Source organism: Rhinopithecus bieti, unplaced genomic scaffold (genome assembly GCF_001698545.2).
Source record: "Rhinopithecus bieti isolate Rb0 unplaced genomic scaffold, ASM169854v2 scaffold_52030, whole genome shotgun sequence".
In the NCBI taxonomy this organism is placed as follows: Eukaryota; Metazoa; Chordata; class Mammalia; order Primates; family Cercopithecidae; genus Rhinopithecus; species Rhinopithecus bieti.
The window spans coordinates 492,589-499,468 of NW_016821228.1; the positions used below are offsets into that span (position 1 = coordinate 492,589).

The window sequence follows — 6,880 nt, forward strand, 5'->3', positions numbered from 1 at the left end:
TTTTTTTTTTTTTTTTTTTTGAGCAGAACTTCCTTCTGTTGCCCAGCTGGAATGCAGTAGTGCAATCTCGGCTCACTGCAGCCTCCACTTGCCGGGTTAAGCGTTCCTCCCCTGTCTCGGCTTTGAGTGACTGGGCTACAGGCCGTGGCACCACGCCTGGCTAATTTTTGTATTTTAGTGGGACAGGATTTTACCAGTTGGTCAGGCTGGTCTCGAACTCCCTGACCTCAGGTGTCCCTTGCACCGGCTCCCAAAGTCTGGTTACAGGTGGTGAGCCACCGATCCTGACCTCCTTTTTTGTTTAGATAATGACTCCATGTTGTTCCTTGAGATGGTTTTTGGGTTTTATGGGAAGAGTTAAAGAGAGTCTTGGTGTGGTCTTTGAGGACTCAGGAAGATAGGGTCCTGGGGCAATAGTTTCTTGACAGGATAACATGCCTGAAAACCAGCAGGGCCAGAAAGGCTACCCCAGGGAACCAGCACTCAACGCAGAAACTGGTAACCCATGTGAAGCACCCCGTCAACCAGGCAAGGTCAGAAATCAGAGATCTTTATGATTTGTGAGCGACGCCAATACATGGCATGGTGGATGTCAATACTAGTACATTCAACTTTTTCCCAGTGGTAGCGCTGCCTTCAGGCTTCTCTCCAGCGCTCAGGCTTCTCTTGAACATGTGGGCTGCCATTGCTGCCTGCACCGTTCCTCATTGCCGCTGTGTTTTGTCATAATAGGTTTGTGCCAAGTATAAAATAATTTTTGGGCCGGGCGCGTGGCTTCAAGGCCTGTACCCAGCACTTTGGGAGGGCCGAGAGGCGGGCGGATCACGAGGTAGGAGATCGGACGCATCCTGGCTAACCGGTGAAACCCGTCTCTACAAAAAATACAAAAAACTAGCCGGCGAGGTGCCCGGGCGGGCGCTGTAGTCCCAGCTCTGGGGAGGCTTGAGGCCCCAGGAAATGGCGTTAACCCGGGAGACGGAGCTTGCAGTAGCCAAGATCCGGCCACTGCACTCCAGGCCTGGGCGACAGAGCGGATCCATCTCAAAAAAAAATAAATAAATAAAATAAAATAAAATAAAATAATTTTTGGCTGGGCACGTGGCTCAGGCCTGTAATCCCAGTTCTTTGGGAGGCTGAGATGGACGGATCACCTGACATCAGGAGTTCGAGACCAGCCTGGTCAACAAGGCGAAATCCTGTCTCTATTAAAAATACAAAATTAGCTGTTTGTGGTGGCACGCACCTGTAATCCCAGCTACTCAGGAGGCTGAGGCAGGAGAATTGCTTGAACCCAGGAGGCGGAGGTTGTAGTGAGGCGAGATTGCACCACTGCACTCCAGCCTGGGCAACAGGGCAAGAGACTCTCTCTCAAAAAAAAAAATTTTTTTTTTCATCTTTTTGAGATGAGAGGGCTGCTGGAGGGTGGAGATAGGGATTAGTGGCTTAGTATACTTACCTTCATTTAATAACTATATTTAAAGGGAACTAATGAGAACTATGATGGAGAGTTTTCTGCAATAGAAATAAATGTAATTTTCAAAAGTTCTTCATCATTACTGACTACACTGAAGAGGCAAATGGACTAGTGTATAGCTTAGAGTATTTACTTAATATGTATACAAATCACCTGCAGCTCTTGTTAAAGAGCATATGCATATGTACGTTTGCATGTGCATGGATGTGCATATAAGTATTAATAGGTAGAAAGCAAATGAACATACTGGAGATGTAGACAATTAACATGAGACGGCAGCAATCCTATCAAAGAACTGATAGCGCAGGACAGGAAGACATTCGCAGCTGCTATCACTCTCTTCCCTCCCTTTCTGAGCTTGCAGCTTTTGTAGGTTTGGATTAAGCTTTGCTTCTAAAAAAGCTCCCAAGGGACATTCATGCTGCTGGTCCTTAATCCACACATTGAGTAGCAAGGTTTTAGGGGACTTCAAATTATTATTATTATTCTATGTAATAGGAAGTTATTTGCTTCTTAAAATATATGTCATAGATATGTATCTAATTTCTTCCAGCCTGGTAATTAAAAATTATTTCTAGGGCTGGGGGTGGTGGCTCACGCTTGTAATCCCAGCACTTTGAGAGGCCAAGGCAGGTGGATCACTAGAGCCAGGAGTTCAAGACCAGCCTGGCCAACACAGTGAAACATAGTTTCTACCAAAAAATACAAAAGTAAGCTGGGCGTGGTGATGCACGCCTGTAGCTCCAGCTAGTCAGGAGGCTGAGGCAGGAGAATCGCTTGAACCTGGGAGCTGGAGGTTGCAGTGAGCCAAGATCATGCATGCCAACTGCACTCCAGCCTGGGGCGACAGAGTGAGATCCTGTCTCAAAAAAAAAAAAAAAAAACTATATAATATATATATATATACATATATATATACACACACACATATATTTCTAGCCTTTATACTTTGCTGTGTATATTTGAATAATGCTAGGCTTAAGTGGTGAAATGTTGAATGGCTATTACTTGGCCTCCAAAAATAAAGCTAAATGACAGCTTTTGTATCTTTAGGTGCTTTTAGAGTTGTTTCCTTTTTCCCAAAGAATTGTTGATAATTCCCTCTGTCTCCCTCTATTCACATAGGACTGAAATAGAAATAGGCTTAAATTAAGGCTGCACAACTTTGATTTGCTCATAAAGAAGAACTTACAGAATGCTGGGGTATGTGCGAATCTTCATCACTTTGAAAAGAGTTATCTTTTCAAAGAGAAGAAATTCTAATGTAATCCCTGCCCTTGAAGAATAACACAGATTCAGAGCAGAACCCACTGATTTACGTATAGAACGTTGGATCACTGGACCTTACAAGGATATGGCTCCATGTCAGAATGGGAAGATGGCACTGTCACTGTCCATTGCATAGACAGCCCCTGCCCAGTTCTCATCCTGTGAATCCTGCTCTATCTGCCTCTGGGAACACTTTGTTCTCACATAAAGATTCATCTTTGCCCCAGGATAGAGGACCATTCTTGATCTCAGAGAGTTTGAGGACCTAGGAAGCCCTAGCTCAACATTGAAGTTAATAATGGCATAGTGGGCTGGGTACGGTGGCTCATGCCTGTAATCCCAGCACTTTGGGAGATCGAGGTGGGCAGTTTGCTTGAGCTCAAAGTTTGAGACCGGCCTGGCCAACATGGCAAAACCCCATCTCTACTAAAAAATACACTGGGCATGGTTGTGTATGCCTGTAGTACCAGTTACTCAGGGGGCTGAGGCAGGATAATCTCTTGAACCTTGGAGGCCACCACACTCAGGTAATTTTTGTAGTTTTAGTAGAGATGGGGTTTTGCCATGTTGGTCAGGCTGGTCTTGAACTCCTGACCTGAAGTTATCCTCCGCCTCGGCCTCCCAAAGTGCTGTGATTGCAGGCATGAGCCACTGCGCCTGGCCTATGCTGCTGTTTTCTAATGTCCTTTCTATGGATTTATGGCTGTACATAAACATGTCTCAGTTTAAATCTGACTTAAAACATTTCTTAGGCTGGGCGTGGTGGCTCATGCCTGTAATTCCAGCACTTAGGGAGGCCGAGGCCAGTGGATCACCTGAGGTCAGGAGTTCGAGGCTAGCCTGGCCAACATGGCGAAACCCCGTCTCTACTAAAAATACAAAAATTAGCTGGGCATAGTGGCAGGTGCCTGTAATCCCAGCTATGCAGGAGGCTGAGGCAGGGGAATTGCTTGAACTGGGAGGTGGAGGTTGCAGTGAGCTGAGATTGCGCCATTGCATGCCAGTGTGGGCGACAAGAGAAAACTCCATCTCAAAAAATAAACAAACAAAACAAACAAAACACCAAAAATAAAAGAAAAAAAAACCCTTTCTTGTTCTTGACTGGGTAGCCATTTTATTGAAAAGTAATTTTTCTCTTCCCTGATTTACTTCAAGGGGGGAAAGCCATGAGTTCTGGGCATAAATGTGCCCAGTATGCACTCAGCAAGCAGCTGAGAACGTGAGTGTGATGGCAGGTATGCCTTCTGACTTAATAATCCTTTGGATGTTTCCATACTAATGCCTAACTCACTTCTGCATTCATATCTGTGTTCAAGATGGCTTATGCTTCCAGAAAAAGATGCTACCAAATCACTGTCTTGAGGAATGCTTTTGGTCTTCATACATTACATTTGCTATTCTCAAAGGCAAAAGTCATAATTCAGAAAAAATGGCTACTGTTTGTGTTGGAAATATGGGCTGGAGTTCCATGCCTTGTTTGTCTAGTTAATCAGACCTCTGAGAGCGTAACATTCCTAGGGAAGCACTAATATGGTTTGGGAGGGGCTATTATTGGTAGATAACGGGTTCAGATAAGGGCATGGCTGATACATCCACATTTATGAGAGATAGAAAGTGGAAAGAGAAATTGGTTGGAGACATTGCTGATTCAGACACACACACTTTAGATTAAGTTTATATGAGGACAAACAAATGACAATGAGTGGAAAGCATATGTACATTTGCATGTGCATGGATGTGCATGTAAGTATTAATAGGTAGAAAGCAAATGAACATACTGGAGATGTAGACAATCAACACGAGACGGCAGCAATCCTATCAAAGAACTGATAGCGCAGGGCAGGAAGACATTCGCAGCTGCTGTCACTCTCTTCCCTCCCTTTCTGAGCTGGCAGTCTAAGAAGTATTGCCATGCTAAGGGGAGTTTGGACAAGAACCAGTTTAAATTTTTTTTCATAAAAAAAAGAGTAGAAGAAAGAATGGAAATAGGATTGAATCTTCCAAGTTGTTTTTATTACAAATTCGCCTAGCCCTCAAATAAAATGTATTTGTTATCTTGAATTATTCATAAATTGGGGAAGCATCTTTCATAAGTAGATATTTGGAGTTCAAATTGTAAACACTTATGAACTGGAGCATTTTGGTAGCCATAGCCATGCACGTTTCCAATAGTAAAAATTTGCTTTTTAGGCCGGGCGTGGTAGCTCATGCCTGTAATCCTAGCACTCTGGGAGGCCAAGGCTGGTCAATCACTTGAGATCAGGAGTTTGAGACTAGCCTGGTCAACATGGTGAAACCCAATCTTTACCAAAAATACGAAAATTAGCTGGGCGTGGTGGCACATGGCAGTAGTCCCAGCTACTTGGGAGGCTGAGGCAGGAGAATTGCTAGAGCCTGGGAGGTGGAGGCTGCAGTGAGCTGAGATCATAGCCTGGGTGACAAGAGCGAAACTCCGTCTCAAACAAAACAAAACAAAACAAAAAAAAAAAAATTGCTTTTGTTTTCAAAATACAAAAAAAAATATTTTTTTATGACCAGTGCTATAGGGTAAGTATGGTTTTTGAAGACCAAAGAGCACCCTTCATGGATACACTGGGTACCACGTAGTTTCCTTCTTATCTGGCAGTGGAGGTTGGGCATGGAGACTAGGTTGATGGAAACTCATGAGATGTGAATCCAGGAACAAGTCAAAGAAAACAAGATGCAACAAGCAAAGAAAATCCCTGCCATGGAGCCTAGGTGCTGCTCTCCAGGAGTTCCCAGACCCTCCTTAGACAAATGCCTGTAAGTAAGGGAGTGGTTGAGAAAGACAGCGAGCTTATCGCACGGTAGGTTGTCATGGAGAGAGGAGACCGGACGGAGTCTGAGTCCATCAAGCACAGGCGAGAGGTGCCACAGGTCTCAGGAACTCTTGAAAACATCCTTGCGCGGAGGTGCACAGTAAAATATCTGACATGCATAAAAATGACCAAATCACAAAGAGAAGCTTAAATTATGCTCAAGGTCATTCACAGGTCAATGTCTTTTCATTTCACCCACCAGACACTCATTGTTCTCCTTGGTCATGCTGCTATGAGTGCCTTCTTCCTCTTCCTTTGATCATCCTTGAGTTCCCAGATACCAGGGCAAAGCCCCGAGCAGTCTTTGACATTAAGCAGAACCTTCTGGTGCTGCATCAAATGGTAACATCACGGTGCTATGCACAGTGTATACATGCACAGAACTCTCAGCCGTGACTCTGCCTTCATCCCCAGATCGCCTCCATCGCTAGCTAGCTCTGATTCGCCCTCACACTCCCTGACTAGGGGTGGGGTGTGGAGATTTCAGGTGCCTGCCGGAGCCAGGTAGGGCTGTGTGGGGACTGGGGCAAAGTGGGTTTGGGCCAGCTGCGGCTCACTTCCCATTCTGCCTGTTGTAAGTGAATGCAGGACTGTAGTCTCCAGACCTTTTACCTAAAAGAAGTCCCCAATTTGAATTTTTATGTGAAATTTCTAATTTTTTTTTTATTTTGAGACATTGCCCAGGCTGGAGTGCGATGATACGATCTCGATTCACTGCAACCTCCGCCTCCCCGGTTCAAGCAATTCTCCTGTCTCAGGCTCCTGAGTAGCTGGAATAACAGGCACCCGCCACCATGCCTGGCTGAGTTTTTGGATTTTTAGTAGAGAGGGAGTTTCACCATCTTGGCCAGGATGGTCTCAAACTCCTGACCTCAAGGGATCTACCTGGCTCTACCTTCCAAAGTGGTGGGATTACAGGCATGAGCCACCGCCCCAGGCCTGAAACTTATAAATTTTTATATGTATGTTAATGTAATACTTAAAAATATGTGGGTCAAATGTGACACTCTGTAGGACCAATGTAGCCCATAGGTTTGAGTCTGCCATATCAGCCTTATCTATCTTTAAAATTCATCCCATCTCTGAGTCTCTCCCATCCCTGAACTGTGTCCAATCAAGTATGTATTAAGGACAAAGACGTGTATTAAGACATAACTTCAAGCTCAATTACAATAATAATATTATATAATCACATATCATATATAATAGAATAGTAATATAATCTATGTGATAATATACCATAATAATAGAACCCTGGACAGCAATGTATTTCTTTTTTTTTTTTTTTTTTTTTTTT

General features: G+C 44.2%; 1 pseudogene; it reads left to right on the forward strand.

Moving 5' to 3' along the window:
- The first annotated feature begins 434 nt into the window (after nt 1–434).
- The window catches only part of LOC108520770 (aurora kinase A-interacting protein pseudogene), a 12,810-nt pseudogene continuing 6,364 nt past the window's right edge, over nt 435–6,880 (forward strand).